This window comes from Microcebus murinus, chromosome 2 (genome assembly GCF_040939455.1).
Source record: "Microcebus murinus isolate Inina chromosome 2, M.murinus_Inina_mat1.0, whole genome shotgun sequence".
NCBI classification, from domain to species: domain Eukaryota; kingdom Metazoa; phylum Chordata; class Mammalia; order Primates; family Cheirogaleidae; genus Microcebus; species Microcebus murinus.
Window position 1 is genome coordinate 48,854,219 of NC_134105.1, and position 20,955 is coordinate 48,875,173.

General features: G+C 35.7%; 1 protein-coding gene across 8 annotated transcripts in view; it reads left to right on the top strand.

Annotated features, from left to right (window-relative positions):
- The first annotated feature begins 4,820 nt into the window (after positions 1 to 4,820).
- ATG4C (autophagy related 4C cysteine peptidase) overlaps positions 4,821 to 20,955 on the top strand; it is an 86,821-nt gene continuing 70,686 nt past the window's right edge. For 3 of the 8 annotated variants that reach the window (XM_075998967.1, XM_012767105.2, XM_012767112.2), the window contains exons 1-2: positions 4,822 to 5,042; positions 15,760 to 15,873. The gene's annotated coding sequence lies outside the window, so the exon portion shown is untranslated. Of the gene's footprint in view, positions 5,202 to 15,759; positions 15,874 to 20,955 lie in introns of all 8 variants that reach the window. The other 5 variants (XM_012767113.2, XM_012767114.2, XM_012767106.2 and 2 more) reach the window with 4 other exon arrangements.

Consider the following 20,955-nt stretch of genomic DNA (forward strand, 5'->3'; position numbering starts at 1 on the left):
AAACTCCATTGGCTATGTGCCTATGTGAATATGACATTGTCTTACCAGTGAGGAGCTTCAAATGTACTGACAGGGACAAGCATGTACATAATAAATGGTAAAACACGGCGGAATGTGAACAGCACTTAATAAAAACACAAAGTCTCACAGTGACATCAAAGAATAAATTCTGAATGATGAAGGTTTTGCATCGGAGATGGCAATTTGAGCTGCGCTAAATGTATTTAATATATATGTATGTGTGTATACTTTTGTATTAATATACATGTGCATACATGTATGTATATATGCATTTATATATGTATGTATGTATGTATATATAAATAAATACTGACTTTAGAAATAACTCAGGTTTGAGAAAAACCTAAACTGTGAGGAAACAGATTACAACCAAGATAATGACCCTTAACAGTTTAGTGTATAATCTTAAATTTTTATGAATATACTTACACAAAATATTATTACAAACATCTGTTAATTTAATGAATATGTATATTCTGGCCTACAACATTCTAGGTACTGTCTTACAGGCTCAAGTTACATCAGCGAACAAAAACAATGATTCTTTCTCTCAAGGAGCTTATGTTTTAGTGGGTTGAGACAGAGAATAAATAAAAACTAAAATAAGTAAATTATGTAGGATGCTAGAAAGTGATAAGTCCTATGTGGATAGAGAGTGGAAGGAAAATAGGGGATGGAAGGGAGGATCAAGAGTCCTGAGGAGTGGATTGCAATTCTAAATTGGGGGTCAGGGTAAGGCTCATTTTGAAGGTGACATGTGAATGAAGATTTAAAGGAGGTAAGGGAATGAGGCTAGCAGATATGAAGGAAGAGAATTGCAGGTAGAGAATTCTTAGTGCAAAAGCTCTAAGATGGGAAAGTGCCTCACCTGTGCATTTTTCTAGTCAGAAAAGTCTTTAGTATTTGGAAGTTGACAAGCTCATTATGGCAAATACAAGTTTTCCAATATTCTAATTATCACTTAAAAGCTCAAAATTCTATCATCAGCAAAAAAATACTGTGCTGTTTTCCTTAAAGTCACAGGCTCACTTCATTTGTGAAAAAATTTCTGTCCAATGCCAAATCTGAACAAACATAGTTTGTCTGTTATTTACTCTTTCATGTAAAAATGCTATTCCAAGGAAAAATTAACACAGGCACTGGCATGGCTGCCACCATCATTGTCTCACTGGGTTATCTGCACCCCAAGTTCACCAGCTGTCAGCCAGCACAGCAACAGGAACTGCCCAAGGACTGCAGCATTTGTGGCCAGTCTTATGAAAAGCCCCAGGCTGCTTTTGTCTGCTGGTGTTGGGGCTAGCCTGAATTTGGGTTTCAATGTAAACTCCCACAGTCACTCCACTCTCTTTCCTCTGAGCACACAGATTCTCTCTCTACTTGGTGGTCGAGGGGTGGCATAGGCAATGCAAGATTGTCTTTTCTGCCCTCTTCAGGGCCTCTTTCCTTGATATAATGTTAAAACCAGGTAGTAGGATTGCTCACCTGATTTTTGGTTCTTCTGAAAGTGCTTCCTTGCATGGATAGTTGAGGTTGCTGTTCTTGTGGAGGGATGATTGCTGGAGATTTCTATTTGAACATCTTTCTCTGCCCCCTCTCCCTGGAATCCCTCAATTTGAGAGAAACTGACCTTCTTTGTTCTCTTAGTATCTTGTCCATACCGCTGTCATAACATTTATCACACTACTGTGGGACCACAAGCTCCTTACCTGAATTCTCTTTATATTTCCAAGATCTAGCATAGTTGTGGGTCTTTAGTAAATACTAGGTGCTGTGAAGAGATTCTATGCTGCATTTGAAGGCTACTTTGTAGCACTTGCTGAATTATTGCTATGAAAGGAAAAGTAATAACAGAATAATATTGTATTTAGGAGGGAAGCTGAGTCCACTGAAGGTGATTTCACAATTATGGGGATTCTGTACATGTTTGTAGGCTGAGGTAAAGAGGGTAGTGGAGAGAGAGGTTGAAGATACAGTGGAGGGGATAGAAACAACATCATTTGGAAAGGAGGAAAGATTTTTGCCAAATTTTCTTTAACATTTTTTAGCCTTTAGAAGTCTATAAGGTATTCATCTCATCAAAGCTGAGTTCAACTTCTCTCAACATAATATTGCCAATGATTCATGGTACACATTTACTTATTAAATAGAACCTCCATCTTTCCCTGGTCCAGGAGGGAAACATAAGAAATATACCTGGTAGAAGTTAAGAATTAAAAATTTACTCACAAAGATCTGGAGCTGTATCACAATCAATGGCATTAGAATGGCTGGTATGCTTTCAAAGTATATGCTTGGAACATGATCGCATTTAGATACTTAAGATAAATGTTACCTATATATTATAAATTTATATATGTATATGTACACATACATATATACACATACTAAGTAGTAAATTGCTGTTTTTCATGATTATTAAATTTGGCATTCTTATTAATCAAATATTCTCATTTTTATAGTTATTTTATTACATAACCTAAATTGCTAATTAAAAAAATAAAGCACAGATATTAGAAATAGCTTATATTAAAACTACATAGTTTGAATGAGAAGAGAGTTTCAGGGCCTTAGTCATCACTATGAACTTCCACAAACATTTATTGAAAGCCAGTTACTTTGTACAAAGAACTATACTTACAGCTAGGAGGAACACAGATATGTGAGATACAGCTTCTGTCTTTTAGAAGGCTTATTAGCTTTAATTGAATTCCAATTAACCAAATGCATAAGTGATCATTAAAAGTCAGTGTTATACATATTTTACTATATTTTTTCTATTCTGATAAAGCTCTTCTGTTTTTTATTTCCCTTTAAATCTTCCCTAGTTATATAAATTATCTATGTTTCAGAATCAGCTTATAGTGCCTAGACAGAGTGCTTTGTGCCTAGTAGCATTCATCATTTATTTGATGCACTGAAATGAACACTTTGTCCAGTTTTAATTTTTGTGTGGTTGGCAACTGGCTGAATTAGAAAGTCAGTTGCCACATTTAGAGACATATTTAGAGAATATTGCTGAGTGGTGCAGCTGTAAGATTCTTTTGAAAAAGCATAAAGTCTGTTACATAAATTATGTACTTTTTAAATTCTATTCCACGTTCATTTGCACAATTGATCATTGAAACTGCTTTAGAAATGTGTATCAAATATTTAGCATATTTTTAAGCTTCCTTAATAGCATCACTAATAAGTGGATGCAATTTTGTGTTTATTTACTACAAACACCTATGAATATCAAATAACCTAATTATAGTTCATCAACATTACCTTTAATTCATTCCAATGGAAATGTCTCTCTCACTGCATTCATATTGTTTTGGTACATAAGCATGGAAAACAGAAAACTGTTTTCCATGGGCATAGATTTTAAATATTTACTTGCTAGTACTGTATAATTTAGCACACTGGAGTTGAAAAGCAGTTTATAGGGTAGCTGATTCCATGACAGAGTTACAGAATATAATGTCCTTCTGTGACTGCTACCTGAAGTTGTAAAAATGAAAAGCATTCTACTCCCTTTCTCTAACCAATTAGAATTTGTTATGAGAAATCCATAGAAAACCAATGTTTGTCGTATGCACACAATTTAATTTTGTGTATTAATTATCATATATTTATTTTAAGAATCCAGGCACTGTTTCTCATAACCTATTAATATACAACATCAAAAGTAAAATATATTCATTCTTCTAATCCAAGTGTTTATGGAAGTTACAGAGAGGCATTCAGACAGCTTGTTAGATGCATGTTATCTCTCCTAAATATCAGAACAGACTTATGTCCTTCAAAATATGAAATCACAGGCTATCTAATCAGGCAAGAAAACAACTATTTTGTTTACTAACTGTAATAAATGTTCCATTTGTCATCCTGTCATACCCTTTGATTTGGTTCCCTTACCACATGAATAGAAAATAAATAGCTACATTACCAGTTTTTGTGAGAATAATAAAATATTTCAAACCACTAAACACATGAAAAAGTTGAACAACCCATTTCAAGCTTAATTTTGAACTTTTCAAATCTGCATCCTGGAAGGCTTTCATTCCCATGTGGTTCCATGGTCTGGTAGTACAGACTGTTTATGTTTTACTTTTAGCATTTAGTATAATTTCCTATACAATGCAGGAACATGTCTAGTAGTCCTTGCTACAAAAAAATCTGCAGTACTGCAAACGACATTGGATTACATTTTGTCATAATTTAGTATTTCTCTTGACATTCCTTAGGAGTGAAGATAATTTCCATTTCACAAAAAGCCTCTTCAGACTGTCCTGTTTCGACCCTTGAAAATAATCTAAAAGCAGAAAACGAGTGCACACATCCTATGATGTTTTATAAGTAACCTATAATCCTAACAATAGCTTGGCTTGTACCTTCACAACAGGCTAAGAGGGCATACTGGTATTTTATCAAAGGGAGGGGGGACTTGGTCTGAGATCTACATTGGTCTGGAGCGAAGGTAAAGGGGACAAGTGTCGCAGTGCATGCTGGATCTTGCAGTTCCTGCGCCGGAGGCAAGGCAGTGATGTTGCATGGCATTCTGGGAATTGAAGTCCAAGTGTTCAACAGGTACTATGGCAGCCGTAATGTGCTTTCTCTATTAGAGAGACTCTGTTTACAGATGGGTACTTTCTCTCGGTTCTGCGCTTGCCGCCTTGGTGGGTTAGGCGTAAGGGTGGCGAATAGGTGGAAAAAAGGAGTAGATGAAGTAAGCGCAGCAGAGGCCTGAATGCTGTTGCTATCGCTGCCGCTAATCGGAAGACTTTGGTGCCCCGGAAGTGACCTGATAGGTTTGAAGGGAAGGCTGTTGCCCTAACTACGGTGGCCGGGAGCTTGAGGTACCTGTAGCTTCGGCGCCGAGGTCGGAGCGTGTGTGTGTGTGTGTGTGAGGACTGCGTTTGTGCTGGCTGCTGCTGGAGATGGAGCATTCCCGGGCTGGTGGCTCCTGCACATTCTTATAGTTCTCCAGTCCTGTTTCGCTGAGGGATCGTCTTGACGAGGCTGGTGGAGTCGAGGAGGTGACCGGGTTTCTTGAGGGGCCCTGCCCACAGACAAGTCCTTTTGGCCAACCATCTGGGTTTTCTGAGGGTTTTGGTGCCTCCCTCATCTCTCCTTTCTAGTGTCATTTGTCTTCTGACACCTCCTCGCTCCGTCCTGGGTTCCAGACATAACAAACCGTAAGCCTGACTGGGCAGCTGGTCCCCTTTTCCTTGTGTTTTTCTTAAGTGTTCCAGGCATGACTTTCTTGTCCCTTGTGCTATCGCATCCATTTGACCCCTTCCCCATGCCAGTCAGTGCTCTGTCGCCCTGTTTCTCCTCATTAAAAACAAACAACCTCACACATAATTTGAAAAACAAAAAACAAAAAACAAAAAAAAACCAGATCCCCAAGATCTCAATCTACTCACTCCTGGCTTTTTCCTTTTTGGCCTTTGTTACGGCTTCAAACTATAGCAGACTAGCTTGAATATATTAATGGCTTTCCACCTGAGTGTTAACATGCATTCGTGGTTTTCCGCTCACCTTCAACCCTCCCTCCCCAACCCACATCTAAGGGCTTTTGAGGTTGGGGGTTTGGAATACATTTTTAGATATCGTGACCAAGAATATGACAGCCCTCAATGGCCAACTCAAGCGGGATTCTGCTTATTGAGTTTATTTTTAAAATGATTTCTTTGGCTTACATTTTCGTTTTGTACTGATTGTTTTCCCACATGGGATTCACTCCTACTCTGTAGTTAGAGGAGAATACCTTGTCCTACAGCTCCTTATATCTGAATTACTTAGGAATTTTCTTCTGTTTTCCTACTCGGACCATATGTCCCCAGTGGAATTTTTGCAACGATTTTGTGTCAGTTGATGGCAGATAGACACAAGGGAGTGATCTTTCCTTCTTGCTTGCATGTGATTTGTATTAATATAATAATTAGATTATGAGCCATTGAGAGTACCTGGAGGGATTGGGAAGGTGTTGAAAAGTAAAAGTCTATGTATTTTCTGAGTTTCAAATTGATAAAGCTTCTTTTCTGAACAGAGAAGAGTTTCTAATTAGTCCAATAAACTGATGCCATATTGAATTATCAGTTCATTGGCTGTAAAATTTAAGTTAAAAAGTGGCCAAATAAGGAATTATATCACTTAGTAAAAAGTTTAAAAACCATTTAATTGGTGCTTTTTTTCTATAAAATGAAATGCAAATGTGTTGAAAAATGTGTTTGTGATAATTGCCTATGAAATATTTCTAGACATTTTGATAGTTCTGATAAACGGCATTGTGTGCTATTCACTAATGTTTTGTAGAAAGAAATTTGGAACTTCTTGGCTGTCTGGGGACCATGGAACTCAAATGAGTTTGCAGCTTCTTTTCTATTCTGATTATTACACTAGAGAGGTTCTAATAAAAAATGGATCGCTGGAGCTCAGGAGTTTGAGGCTACAGTGAGCTATGATCCTGCTGCTACACTCCAGCCTGGGTAACAGAGTGAGACCCTGTCTAAAGACAAACAAGCAAACAGAAACACTAAGATATCATTCTTTTCTAAGAGGTCAAATATAATCTGTATATGTCAGTAAAATATATATCTTGATACTTGCACAGTGTCACATTGGGATTATTCCTAATTAATCTGAAATGTTTTCAGCCATGGTTAAGATTTGGGGTTTGGGGCTGGGGGTCGGGTATAAAAAAAAGATTTGGGGCTAAATATATTTCAGAATTAATTCACTCATGGAATTCTTTATGGAGAAATGCTAAGGAGCTAGGCATTACTCAAACTTTTAATATTTATTCTGAGATTTCATTTAGTAGGCATTTATTGAATACTTATTACTATTTAACTATTGTCACAAAGTCATCAAAATATTTATTGATGAGTATCCTCTTCTTGTCTTCAACTCTGTACTAGATGCTTTTATTATTTATTTATTTATTTATTTTTGAGACAGAGTCTCGCTTTGTTACCCAGGCTACAGTGAGTGCCATGGCGTCAGCCTTAGCTCACAGCAACCTCAAACTCCTGGGCTCAAGCAATCCTACTGCCTCAGCCTCCTGAGTACCTGGGACTACAGGCATGCGCCACCATGTCCGGCTAATTTTTTCTATATATATTAGCTGGCCAATTAATTTCTTTCTATTTATAGTAGAGACAGGGTCTCCTGCTCTTGCTCAGGCTGGTTTCGAACTCCTGACCTTAAGCAATCCACCTGCCTAGGCCTCCCAGAGTGCTAGGATTACAGGCATGAGCCACCACGCCCGGCTTGTACTAGATGCTTTTAAAGCATTATCTCAGTTAATTATAACAACTCAGTGAGCTATTGAGTATTATTTACATTTACCAGATGAAGAAACTGAAGCTTGAAAGTTTTAGTCATTTAGTTCAGTTCTTTTTGACTCTTGCCACTGTACCACAGCTGCAAAGATTTGTTCTCTACCTTGAAATATATAGAGTATTAATTCAACAAATACTTGCTGAGTAGCAGCTTTTCTAGGCCACAGTGTTAGAGTATAAATAAATACAGTCTGAATAAATTTATAAACAATAAATTATTAATAAATTAATATATTATTATTAATAATACTATCAATAAATAAATAATAAATTATTTATACAGTGTAAATAAATACAGACTGAATAAATACAGTCTCTCTTCTAGGTGTTGGGGACATACCAGTGAGCAAAAGAGAGAATGAAAGTTCCTGCTCTTAGGGAGCCTTGTACTCTAGCAGAATGTATGAGATATAAACCTTGCCTTCAGAAGCAGATAATATAGCCAGTATGTGTTTGATTTTATGTGAATATTTTACAGTATTAAAATGGAGAAGAGATATTAGCTAGGGAAGGTTTCATGAAGAAGATAAGCTTAAATCTGGAATTTAAATAATGGTTAGGGATTTGGTAGGTAGAAATTGGGAGAGAAGTAATTCTAGATTGAGTTATAAAATGAATAAAATTCCTAAGGCCAAATTGTAAGGGAAAGAGATTAGAGGGAAGGACAGTAACTGGACTGTTGTATCTTCAGTTTTCTTGTACATAGTAGGTACACAGTAAATTTGAAAAAGATGTCTAAATGAATGAAGCTATGGCAAGAGCACAGATATAAGGTAATAAGGAGTTAGGTAGATAATTGAGAATGATTACATTAGGAATGGAGGAAAGTAATGGATTTAAGAGCTGTTAGTGAAAGAAACCAGTAGGCTCTTTTAATTATTAAATGTTGGGGATGGGGTGGTAGCCAAGGGAGGCTAGATCACCAGGTTTGAACTGAGTGGACCAGGTGAATTGTAAATTTACTTATTTTATCAGGTCATGAGATTAAAAAAATAATTCTAAGATGCATATTATTTGATTATTTATGAATCACTAAGAGAAAAAACATTGTCAGTTAAACAGACCAAGAGTGTTAATTGTAAGATATGTTTCAATTTCAGAGTTAAAATGTAAAAATCTGTGATCTAGGCCGGGCATGGTGGCTCACTTCTATAATCCTAGCACTCTGGGAGGCCACGGCAGGTGGATTGCTCAAGGTCAGGAGTTCAAAACCAACCTGAGCAAGAGCAGGAAACCCCATCTCTACTAAAAATAGAAATAAATTAATTGGTCAACTAAAAATATATAGAAAAATTAGCCGGGCATGGTGGAGCATGCCTGTAGTCCCAGCTACTAGGGAGGCTGAGGCAGGAGGATCGCTTGAGCCCAGGAGTTTGAGGTTGCTGAGAGCTAGGCTGATGCCATGGCACTCTAGCCAGGGCAACAGAATGAGACTCTGTCTCAAAAAAAAAAAAAAAAAAAAAAAAAAAAATCTGTGATCTAGAATTGATGACATAGGTATTCTTTATGATGGTCAGTAAACCTTATATCCACTTTATTTTTATTTTGGGGGGACTATTTATACATAGATTTGTAATCTTTGACATGCATTCAATCATTTAGCATTTGTTTATTAATGAGGCACGCTTCTAGGCCACAGTGATATAGTAGTGAATAAATACAGTCTCTACCTTCAGAATTTACTGTGTAATGGGAGGCAGGCGTAAGTCAAATTCTCAGTCAAAGAAATTTAAAGTTACAACTATGGTAAGTGCTATAAAAAAGGACTTGATGTTATATAGAGGAAGAACTGATTAGAAAGGGGATATGAGTAGGGGTGGGGAGAGGCCAGTTAGAAGACTGTTAGAGTAGTGCAGATGAAAGATGATAATACCTTGGACAAGGTGGTAGTGAAGACAGAAGTGAATTCAAGAGATGTTCAGGAGGTGGAACTGGGTGATGGATTAGCTATGGAAGGAAAGGGAGAGGAAGATATCATTGGCTACCTCTGGGTTTTTGGCTTAAATATCTGGATGGGTTGTGGTGCAATTCACTGAGATAGAGAACACTGAAAGAGGACCAGGTTTGGGGAACATGCATTGTTTATTAATATTTTTTTATTGTGTTAGCAGTGTTCAAGATTAGTTTCTTAGTTAATTTTTTTCTCTTTTGTGTCATTGTTTCAGTTTAGAATATTTGAGTATTGCTATACCTGAAAAAAGTTTTTTTGCTATTTTTTTCTCTTGAATGAGCAGGGTTGAAGTTCTAGATGAAACCATCTGGAAATATATTGGTATCTGTTTTGAATCTATATGTAACATATTAAACCATATATATGAATAGGTAACTGAGTAATGCAGTTATATATCATCTTTTTTTTCCTTTCTTTTTTTTGAGACAGTCTCACTCCATTGCCCTGGCTAGAGTGCTGTGGTGTCAGCCTAGCTCACAGCATCACAGCAACCTCAAACTCCTGGGCTTGAACCATCCTTCTGTCTCAGCCTCCCAAGTGGCTGGGATTACAGGCATGTGCCACCATGCCTGACTATTTTTTATGTATATTTTTAGTTGGCCAATTGATTTGTTTCTATTTTATAGTAGAGACGGGTCTCACTCTTGATCTGCCCGCCTCGGCCTCCCAGAGTGCTAGGATTATAGGCGTGAGCCACCTCGCCTGGCCTATCATCTTTATTTTTATTTGGGATTTGGCAGTAAATTGGGCATCTGGTTAAATTTTATTCATAACTTCATTCAGTTGGTGCATATATAATTATAAATGTGCATTAGGGAAAAAAAGACATACTTTAGATTTTTCTTTGAAATGTCTTATTTGTGTAATTTTGATAAATGTTGAACCAATATAGTTTATTGTTTATGTTTTACTTTTTGTATTTTATTTTTGTATTTTATTTTATTTTATTTTATTTTATTTTATTTTATTTTATTTTATTTTATTTTATTTTATTTTAAGATAGGGTCTCATTATGTTGCTTAGGCTGGTCCCAAATTCCTGAGCTCACATCATCCTCCCATTTTGGCCTCCCAAAGTGCTAGGATTACAGGCATGCATCACTGCGCCTGGCCTAAATTTTACAGTTCATAATAAATCAGTAGAGCAGAAAGTATAGAGCAAAGAGCATGGATTTTAGAATCAGACTGCCTGGATTCAGGGTCTCTTTTGCTATTTTTTTTTTTTTTTTTAGAGTCAGGGTCTTGTTCCGCCACCCAGACTAAGTGCATTGGTGTATTCACAGCTCATTGCAGCCTCAAACTCCTGGGCTCAAGTGGGGCAATCCGCCTGCCTTAGTCTCCTGAGTAGCTAGTACATACCACCACACCTGGCTATTTTTTTACTTTTTATTTTTTATTTTTAAATTTTTTGTAGAGTTGGGGGTCTCAATTTGTTGCCGAGGCTGGTTTCAATCTCCTGGCCTTAAGCTATCCTCCATCTAAGCCTCCTAACACTCTGAGATTAAAGTCGCTGGAATTAAAGTCATGAGCCACCTAACCTGGCCTTTTGCTATTTATTAGCAGTATGACCTTGCAGGAATTATATAGCCTTTCCAATCCTTTCTTGGTTTTTATTTATAAGATGAGGATAATAATAGTACCTGCCTTACAGAATTGTTTTGAAGATTAAATGAGATGGTATATATACATAGGTTAACAGCATTCTTGGTACAAAGTTTAAGTGCTTCTTCTTATTATTATTGTGATACCGAGTCTGAGATTATCTGGAGTTCTGTGTCAACAATTTAATTTTAGGGTTCCTTATAATGTATAAAACTTGATTTGGGGAAAAATTTGTTTGGTATTTATATTTGGATTTGGAGAAAATATTATGTAAGATAGCTTTGCTTATTCACTATTGTCCTAGATGAGCCAGCACATGTCATCTTTTGCAGAATTCTTATTAGAGATTATGTTAAATTTATAGCTATAATAGAAAACCGATAGTTTTGTTTGTGATGATTTATTATTTGTTAGGCTTATTACCTTTGCTTTTAGCCAAACCTTTTTGAACTTTGTGTGTGTGTGTATGTGTATATGTATATATTTTTTTGGTTTTAGGGATAGGATGAAGAAGTAGTTAGGCTTTATAAAGTCTGATCAGTTTCAGCTGATCAACTTACTTTCCAACTTTTTTTCTTTTGAAAATTTCAAACCTATAAAAAAGTTGAAAGAGTAGTGCAACAAATACTTGTATATTCTTCACCTAGATTCACTAGTTGTTAACTCTGTTTCTTTTTTGTGCTCATGCTTAGTGTTGGACAAGTGCTCTTTCTCTACATGTAAATACACAAACATACTCTTTTTTTCTTACTCAATTAGTTGAAAGTAAGATGGAGACATCATGATACTTCATCCCTAAATACTTCATCATGCATCTCCTAAGAACTAGGGCATTCTCTTATATAACTATAATGCCATTAGTATACCCAAATAATTTAACTTCAATATGATAATATTATCTAGTGTATAGTCCATATGCAAAATTAGATTTTTCTAAATGTCCCAGTAATGTCATTATAATATTAAAAAATTACTGAATCTGGCTGGACACAGTGGCTCACACCTGTAATCCCAGTGCTTTGGGAGGCTGAGACAGGAGAATCACTTGAGGTCAGGAATTCAAGACCAGCCTGGGCAACATGGTGTGACCCCATCTATACAAAAATTTTTTTAAAATTATAACTGAACCAAACTGGGCTCATTTGCTGGTGTACAATGAAAAGCCAAACACTGAAGCACTGAGATTTTGCAGTGAGAAAGTTTGTCAAGTGGCCAAAATAAGCAGACAGGAATCAGACTCAAATTTGTTTCCCCCAGCTAGGGATTGGGGCAAGTTTAATAGAGCATAATGAGGTGTGATCTTATAGGATCTTTTGAAGGAGTGATGCCAGGAATTGTACTTTGACTGGATCCTGCCATCAGGTGATGCCAGGGTTCAGTCTGACTGGATCTTGGATCCTGCCATGCAATGTCTACTTCTTAATTCAGTTCCTGCTCCTTCTCAGAGCATTAAGGTTCAGTCCATGGTGCACACTTGGTTCATTTGGGCATGATCTGGTTATGTGACCTTCAACTTGGGTAGAGGATCATGGAAACTGAAAAACAACTCACAACTTTGTTACATAAAAGGTAAACCAGATTGGTCTGATGTGGTTATAAAATTAGCTGTTTGATACCTGGAGTCAGCCATTTTACTATGGAGTTCTGGTTCATTTTAGTGGGAAATGATACTTAGAAACCAAGATCTGGGTGTTGGATATTTTCGTTGCTACTGATGAGTCACTGGCTTTAGACCCTTTAAATGGACACAGACACTGTTTTTAAGAAATCATGAGTTCATAGGATACCTTCAATTTATATTCAGTACTACAGAGTTCTCTTCACTTTCCCTCAATTCATACTTATTATCTCTGTTTTTCCATAGGGAGAATTCTGATTCTCAATCATATCAATATATTTACTCATCTAGAGTAAACTACAACATACATAAAATCCTACAACATACATAAAATAGTTTTAGAATTACTAGACCAATATTGTTTTCAATAACAGATCTATCAAGTAAAGATTTCTTTGCCAATATATCCCACTAAATGTATATAGTCAAAGTAGGTGTTCAAAGTTATTTGAATTATTTTGTTGTGTGATGATGTTATCAATTTAAAATATAGTTAGGTTCCTGCTAAACTACTTTTAAAATAGACTTTCTGTAAAATCAGTTATCTGTATAACTATTAAAGTAGACATAATTTAAAACTTTATTATAATATGTGGTTTTAGGGAACTCTAGTTATATCAGCTGGAGAATATTCAGTTTTAAAGTCTGTAAGGCTTTAAACTTGTAGCTCTATTTTCCAATTGATATAATACTATTTAAAATTAGGAATAACAAGAAAAGTGACATCAAATGATTCCATTTGTAAGCTAAAACAATTGTGTTTGTGAACATTTTAAACAATGCTTTTTTTAAAAACTGATGATACAATTCAAGCATTAATCTTTAACAATGGACATAATTGTTGAGGGTACTTTAACTCATTCCGGGTAATATTTCTAGTGTTTTCCTATATTTATATCCCAAATAGAAAGAATTATGTTTATATGTAAGTCCTTGTTCTTTGTATTTGAAGAATGCCTTTTTTTGACTGCATTTTTTACCCTGTAATCTTATTCATGTGTGAATATTCTCATTGGAAAGGGGAAACACATTTATCATAATAGTTATAATACTTTACATTCCTATTGTGAGATATAACCACAGCTAGCCTTTTGTAATAATTAGTTAATAAGTATCTTGCTTATTAGAATGTAAGGTTAGTGAGGGCAGGACCTGGGTTTCATGGCTCATTGTATCTTCCTTAGTTCCTTGCAAGAGTAACCACTTAAATACTTGGTGATATTTTGTGTTTAAATGACATGTAGTTGCTAGCCTCAGTAATAATGATGTACTTTTTTTTTTTTTTTTGACAAAAGTAACTAATAGAATTGATCTTGGGAAAAAAATCTTATTATCTTAGCCCATTTTCTGTTGCTTATAACAGAATACCTGAAACTGGGCAATTTATAAAGAAAAGGGAATTTATTTCTTAAGGTCAGAGGGCCACATCTGGTGAGAGCCTTTTTGCTGGTGGGAACTCTGCAGAGTTCTAAGGCAGTCCAGGGCATCACATGGTGAAGGGTCCAAGTGTGTTACCTCAGGTCTCTTTACCTTTTCTTACAAAACTACCAATCCTACTACTCCCATGATAACATATTAATCCATTAACTCATTAATCTATTAATCCATTAGAAGGCAGAGTGCTCATGCCCCAATTACCTCTTAAAGGTCCTACCTCTCAATACTGCCACCTTGGGTGTTAAGTTTCAACATTCCTTTTGGAGGGGAGAAACATTCAAACCATCCATATTTAACTATTACAGACCTCAAAATCACTGTGTCTCAAACTAAATTCCCTATTTTCACCTTAGCCTTCTCCACTTGGGTTCCCTGTTTCTGTTAATGGAACCATTATCCTCCTAGACATTGGACTTGAAATCTGAAAGTCACTTTAGTCTCCTCCCTTGTATGTGGGCATATACACATTCATATATTTGTATGATATTGTTAGTTTTACCATGGCCACTTATTGTTTATATCTCTTCATTTCTAATACCCTTACCAATACCCTGACTGAGGCCCTCATTACCACTCATACAGTCTCATGACCAGTTGAAGGAATTAGTATATTTAATGTGGAAAAGAGAAGATTGGAGGGGAAGGGGTTGGGAGGTATATCTTTGAATATCAGATGGGCCGTCAAATGGAAGGACCAGTTATAATAGAAACTAACTGGGGAACAGAATTTTGGTTCCACATAATATCTTTCTAGCAAGTGTAGTTTAAAATTAGCAGATACCATAGATACCATGTAGTTACTATGGATTCTCCAGAAACAGAGAATAAACAGTTTAAAACATTATCAGGCTTTTAAACTTACAGGTGTATTTTGAGCCTAGTACTCATTAAGTACTGAGCTTCCTATTCTAGAAGTGTTTCATCAGAGGCTGAGGGTCTGCAGTTGGCAAGGATGTTCTAAAGGGGATCCTGCTACTATATAGGTAGTTAAACCCAGTTAGTGATTAGTAATTAATGAGTCTTCACCAGAGAGCAGATCAGATTTCTCTAGTTGGGAGTGATATTTTTTTCAATCTTTTTAATTGACACATTTTCTTTCACTACTCTTCTCCACGCAAGTACTATTGATTAGGAGAGATTACTGATAGATTGAAGTATATTGTGTGGGACAGTGGTCAAGAACTGTTAATATTAGTACTTATTAGTTACTAGATGCTTTGTAAGTTCCCTTTCAATTCTCACATCCTTCAATTCTTGTAGGGGTTAATTATAGTTTGTTGATTTAATGGTTAATGCTCTGTGTTACTTCTTCTATATAGATTGCATACTTAATAGCTTGGAAAGTTGCATTATATTTTCTTCCTTTTTTTTATTTTCAGAGACAGGGTCTTGCTTTGTTGCCCAGGCTGGAGTACAGTGGGTGTGATCATAGCTCACAGTAACGTTGGGCTTCTGGGCTCCATCGATCCTCCTGCCTCAGCCTTTAAAAATTAATCCAGCTAATTAAAAAAAAATTTTTTTTGTAGAGATGAGATCTCACTGTATTGCTCAGGCTGGGGAAGTTGCATTTTAAAATATGGAGACTCCAGATATTTATAGTTACCTTGGACTCATCAAAGGTTACTAAGAACCTGACATAAATTTATTTATTAAACTACTGTATGCTAAATATTATGTTCTTCTTAGAGATAAGATCAAGGCTTAAGGCTATCTTAAGACAGCTTCGATATCATTACGAATTCTTATTGTGGTCTTTAAGTAAATGATCGAGGTCATTTAAATTCCTTATGTCCCATTTAGATTGGTTACAATGATGACTTTGCACAGCCTGTGAACATATAATATGCAGTGCTGCACAAGTGGAGGTTTTTGCCACAAGTTGTATGAGGAACTTGATAGAAGTCATGTGTGAAGGTAAATATGTCTTCTCAATACTTAGTTTTTTCCATATATAGTTTACCTTTTAGATTCAAGAGGAGAATGTATAAGTATTATATTTTATTTAAGTCATCATTATAAAGTAGCTATGCCTTGACTTAGTACTTTTAACTGGAGGATATGATCCTGAGGAATCTTAAGAATGTTTATAAGATGTATCCCTGAATTAGCCTCTTTGCTATCAGTCTTTTATTCCTCTTTTTTTTTTTTTTTTTTTTTTTTTTTTTTTTTTTTTTTTTTTTTTTTTGAGACAGAGTCTCGCTTTGTTGCCCAGGCTAGAGTGAGTGCCGTGGCGTCAGCCTAGCTCACAGCAACCTCAAACTCCTGGGCTCGAGTGATCCTTCTGCCTCAGCCTCCCGGGTAGCTGGGACTACAGGCATGCGCCACCATGCCCGGCTAATTTTTTATATATATATCAGTTGGCCAATTAATTTCTTTCTATTTATAGTAGAGACGGGGTCTCGCTCTTGCTCAGGCTGGTTTTGAACTCCTGACCTTGAGCAATCCGCCCGCCTCGGCCTCCCAAGAGCTAGGATTACAGGCGTGAGCCACAGCGCCCGGCCTTTATTCCTCTTTTTAAAGCCAGTTTCTGAATATGTATGTCCTGCCTCGATCATGTTGCTGTTCCTTTTTTGAATATTTTTGTCTTTATTTCTTATTGCCATCTACTTTGCCTAACAGTTAGCTCTGAAAGGGCACATTCTACATAAATATTACCATTGCTCTCTGCTTCTTCATATTTGCTACTTTTTTTTTTTATTAGTCTGCTGTCTTCTTAGGTGTCTTTTCAGGAGGATTTATACACTGAACATTTTTTAAGAGTATAAGTTCAGTGCATGAAGAGAGAAGATTGGCATGTAAAGGGAAGAAATAGAAATGGACACAATAATTGATATTTCTGTAAGCAAAGAACTAAAATGAAGAAAAGAAATAAGAAAGCAGAGACGATAGCTCAATGTATAAGAGACCTTCAATATCAGATAAGGGATTGATATTTGTTACTGAAAATATAAGCAGGTAGAAAATGTTCTATATAGTAGATACAAAACTTAGAGCAGGTCTCATAGTTCATTTTATTTGGTGAAGCATATCAAAAGTTCTAAATCAATATCTGTATTTCATCTAGCAGCAGAATACCATTTGAGGATGCCCAAGCATATGCAAATCTCAGAAGTCTGCATATGTGTTTTTGTCCATTGTTCTGTGTGTCCAAGATGTATTCTGTAGACTCAGTCCCTGAAGTTCTGTCAGGAGCTTTACTTGGCTTTAAATTCTCAGTGGATAAAATGGTCTATCTATTGCCAAATGGGATAGGCTGATTACTTTCACTTGCCCTCCAAGGACATTTATTTGAGTACCCTTTACATTTATCAGTTTATAGTTTATTGACTATTTTAGTGGATGGTTATGATTAGAAAAGTGACTCTAAAAATTACATCTGGATCTCAATCGATAATTTTCATATCAAATGTAGCTCTGTTCTTCAAAAGAATTCTGCTTAGTCTTCACTCTGCTTTTTCTATAATTATCAGTAAAGTTTAGGAATAAACCTCATCTGGTAGCTCTATCTTTGTTTACTGAGATAGAATGAAATAGAGTTTTCTCCTCTTTAATGCTATTACCTTCTAATTAAAAATGGATTTGTCAAAGCAGACAAAAACATACGCTGGGGAAAAGAATCTCTCTTCAATAAATGGTGCTGGGAAAACTGGATAGCCACCTGTAGAAGGCTAAAACAGGACCCACACCTTTCACCTCTCACAAAAACCAACTCACACTGGATAACAGACTTAAACCTAAGATATGAAACTATTAGAACTCTAGAGGAAAAAGTTGGAAACACTCTCCTAGACATCGGCCTGGGCAAAGAGTTTATGAAGAAGTCCCCAAAGGCAATCACAGCAGCAACAAAAATAAATAAATGGGACATGATCAAACTACAAAGCTTCTGCACAGCCAAAGAAATAGTCATGAAAGTAAACAGACAACCTACAGAATGGGAGAAAATTTTTGCATCCTATGCATCCGATAAGGGACTGGTAACTAGAATATACTTAGAACTCACGAAAATTAGGAAGAAAAAATCAAATAACCCCATTAAAAAGTGGGCAAAAGACTTGAACAGAAATTTTTCTAAAGAAGACAGAAGAATGGCCAACAAACATATGAAGAAATGCTCAATATCTCTAATCATCAGGGAAATGCAAATCAAAACCACAATGAGATATCACTTAACCCCAGTGAGAATGGCCTTTATCAAAAAATCTCCAAACAATAAATGCTGGCGTGGTTGCGGAGAGAGAGGAACACTCCTACACTGCTGGTGGGACTGCAAACTAGTTCAACCTCTGTGGAAAGCAATATGGAGATACCTTAAAGCGATACAAGTGAATCTACCATTTGATCCAGCAATCCCATTGCTGGGCATCTACCCAAATGATCCAGTGACACTCTACAAAAAAGACACCTGCACTCGAATGTTTATAGCAGCACAATTCATAATTGCAAGGCTGTGGAAACAGCCCAAGTGCCCATCCATCCAAGAATGGATTAATAAAATGTGGTATATGTATACCATGGAGTACTATTCAGCTCTAAGAAACAATGGTGATATAGCACATCTTATATTTTCCTGGTTAGAGCTGGAACCCATACTACTAAGTGAAGTATCCCAAGAATGGAAAAACAAGCACCAGATATATTCTCCAGAAAACTGGTATTAACTGAGTAGCACCTAAGTGGACACATAGGTACTACAGTAATAGGGTATTGGGCAGGTGGGAGGGGGGAGGGGGGAGGGGGGTGGGTATATACATACATAATGAGTGAGATGTGCACCATCTGGGGGATGGTCATGATGGAGACTCAGACTTTTGGGGGGAGGGGGGGAAATGGGCATTTATTGAAACCTTAAAATCTGTACCCCCATAATATGCCAAAATAAAAAAAAAATTAAAAAAAAATGGATTTGTCAGAATGTTAATAGTGAACAGAAATATGGAGATGGTGCATGATAAAATTTTTTGTATGCATTAATTAGGAAAATCTACTTGAAAGAAGATTGAGTAATTTCTCAAAAGTTTTAAGAAATAATCTATAAATACCTTCTAAAAAGTAATTTGGAAATTGTGAAGAATGTTGTTATTATTTGAGACAAGTTTTTGCTCTGTTGCCCCGGCTAGAATACAGTGGCATCATCACAGTCACTGCAACCTCCAAACTCCTTGGCTCAAGCTATCCTCCTGCCTCAGCTTCCCACGTAGCTGTGACTACAGATGCATGCTACCATGTCCCGCTAATTTTTCTATTTTTTTGTAGAGATGGGGTCACACTCTTGCTCAGGCTGAAGAATGTTATTTTGATGCTTTTCCAGACCGAGGCTCTGATGACACCACATAAAATAAACAAGAATTTTGGCATATTAGCTTGATCAGTGGGGTACCTGGCTTGACTAATCCAGGTATTTTAGGTCCTAGAGAGATTGAAATATACTGGCTAAATCAGCAATTCACTTTATGCCTGGTAGACAAATGAATTTGAATTCATTTTAATTTTTTTAAAAACCAGGGAAGCTTTTGGAAAGGGAATTTGTAGGTGAGGATAGTTTTAGAATTTTGCAATGAGACTATTACTCTCAAAGTTCATTGTGGTTTTTTCTTTTTTTTTTTTTTGCTCATTTGCAGTTAAACTAAAAGTACTGTTTGTCTTACTTTTCCTTGGCTTATCTTACACAAATATAAAGAAAACCTTTTAATAGACTGAATGGACTGAAGTATTAATTTATTCTTTTTTCTCTTGCCAAATCTCATCACACTTATTTTAAGGAGAAACAAAGTTATAAATTAATAAGGGATATCCTTCAAGTCATTTTATTTAGCCAAAGCTCCCTGGGGTATTAAATTGAGGAAGCTAAGTTTTCACATGACTAAACAGCTGAATCTGATGTCTTTAAGAACCACAAGAGTAGAATTCTTCATCTTAAAAAGGAAAAAAAGGTCTCAGCATTTTAATTTTCTCTCTCATCTATTTAGGAATTTTGTAATAGGATGTCTTCTCTGTAGATTTCTTAGTTCAGCAGTCCCAGTTGTATTGGAATTTAACATAAGCTAGTTACATCTGTAACTTTATGTCTTAAATTTTTCATTTGAACAACTTACTTTTGAATAATTTCATTATTATTTTAAAAGAAGCTCAATGTAAACAATTTAAGTAGTAAAGAAAATTACAAAGAAGAAAGTCAAAATGGAGGTTTCATTTCTTAGAGATTTTTACTTTTAATATTATGAACTTCTAGATATTGTTTTATGCATATATGTATATGTGTAGACATATGTATATACATAAATAATATTTATGCATGTATATCCCTAAGTTGTATTCATACTGTTTCCATTTTTCTTCACTCTATGCCCTGGATATCTTTTTATGGTGGTAAATATAGATCTATATCACTGTTATATGTATATGCCATAATTTAGTCATCAGCAGATAATTTTGTATCTGTTATGTGCTGGCTGTGCTCATTCTATGCCCTCAAGGATTTTATTATTCAAGAAATAATTATGTTAAATGCTTATTTCCTCAGGATTGCCAGTTTTATCTCTTGTGATGATAAAAAAATATGAAATTCCTTTAATGTACCTTTTTTTGACCTAGTAAGGTTGAAAATATTTTCATATATTTGTGGCCTATTTCTTTTTTTAATTGCCTTTTTTTCCCATTTGAGTTTTTTCCTTATTGCTTTATAAGAGCTTGTTGTATATTAAGGACATTAACCCTTTGGATGTATAATAGGTATTAAACTTTTACCCTAATAAATAGATTGTAGCTCAACCTGGTTCATGCTGTTTTTCCTCTTTGTCTACAAAGTTTTCATTTTTATGTACTTACATTTTCCTTTCTGATTTCTGGTTTTGCAAACCATGCCTAAGCATGGTAGAAAGGCCTTTTCTACCCTAAAATTGTTTAAAAAATTTTAATCTGTGTTTTCTTGGAATATGTGTACATGTGCTGTGTGTTTGCATTTGCATTTAAATCTTTTTTTTTTTTTTTTTTTTT